Source organism: Triticum dicoccoides, chromosome 1A (assembly GCF_002162155.2).
Source record: "Triticum dicoccoides isolate Atlit2015 ecotype Zavitan chromosome 1A, WEW_v2.0, whole genome shotgun sequence".
Classification (NCBI taxonomy): Eukaryota; Viridiplantae; Streptophyta; class Magnoliopsida; order Poales; family Poaceae; genus Triticum; species Triticum dicoccoides.
This window is the reverse complement of record NC_041380.1, coordinates 382,744,250-382,745,840: the sequence shown is the minus strand read 5'-3', so window position 1 is coordinate 382,745,840 and position 1,591 is coordinate 382,744,250.

Below are 1,591 nucleotides of genomic sequence, written 5' to 3'. Positions count from 1 at the left end.
GATAGCAGAGTGAAGCTTGATGAGGCGCATTACCCATGTAGCATAGAACTTCAGACCAAATATATCGGAGCCAGATGCAGCCAATTGCCTGATGAAGAAGCCTTGAGCATTGAAGCTGATGCCATTGAAGATATAGAAAACCAATGTCTTCATTGCTCCTTCAAGCTTCACTGCAGGAGAATGTCCTTTGACAGGACAGAGAGTTTGCCTGATAATATGATAAATATTGTGGGGCAGATACTCTAGGTCTTCAACAAAGAACTCCTTAGGATAGTCAGCATCTTGGGACAGTGGCTTCATCATGCTCAACATTTGGCTCATGTTTGGCTCTGGCTTCTGGAAGATGCTCTCCAAAGCATTTTGGTGCAGCTGAAAACCTGGTTCATAGCGTTCACTAGGAGTGGGCAGGGCAGTAAGCTCAATGATGTCTTGGGCTTTGGCTTCATGATGTACATCTCCTGTCATCCACTCAAGGATCCAAGTCTTCGGATCCCTGTAGTAGCCGCGAATGTGAAGAGTTGCATAGAATTGCAACAGAAGCTCTTCATTCTAGTGCTCTTTATCGGTCACAAAATGTAGAAGGCCAACATCTCTGAAACAGTCAAGGGCTTCTTCTAGGCAGGGTAGGCCAGCCATGGCTCCATAGTCTAGACCCATATGAGGAAAAATGCGCCCCTGATTGTATAGTATGCAGGAGTAGTAACCGCGCTGTTGATAACTCCAGAACCTATCAGATGATATTTCTTGGCTTGGAATATGGGTTCTTGATGCTATCAAAGAAGGTGTTGTGTGCTATGAAGCCATTCACATTAAACGATCCTAGTGAAGTTGCAGTACCTGGAAACCTTGGCAGCCTTGGCTTTGGCTTCTGGACCTAAGGCCGACGCTCCACATGATAGTCAAATTGTGGTCTAGGAGTGGGCGGAGGAACCAGAATGGGCCAGCGGACGGTGGTAAGTTGACCTTGATAGAATGCTTGCTCAATGGTGTGAGGCCTTGGAGGTGGTACAGGAGCAGAGGCATTGACATTGGCTTCGAGCTGCACAATGGCTTCAGATGCAATATTGGCTTCAGGAGTCTCATTCATTTCTGGCACCACATTAACTTCAGGTGCCACATTTGCTTCAGTCATGACAACGTCATTGGCTTCAGTGTTGTTGTTTGTGTCCGCTTCATTATTTTGAACCTCCACTTGAGTAGCTGGAGGGTCTGGCACCGACTCGTTCTCCTCGAGAAGAATTTCTTGGTTGGTAGGGGGTGTGGCAACTCGCTCTTCTGCTTGATGGGGTTCTGGTGGTTCTTGTTGATCATCGGCTGATGCAGCCGGAATGTCTTCAGCAGCTTTTGCTTTGGACTCAGAGACAGTCGTAGTTGGAGTGGCGTCAGGGAACACTAGTCGTGCCACTGAGTTATGTTGCTCTTCTCCTTCTGGAACACTCGATAGAGTGACCTGTGGCCTTGGTCCTTTGCGAAGCCTGCAGAGTGCGGGCGACGCCTTTGGAGAGGGAGTTGTCTGGGCCACAAAGTCTTCATCATCAAGCACCGGAGTGGTGACTTGAGTTGGGGGAGTACGTGGTGATTCTTCTTGACG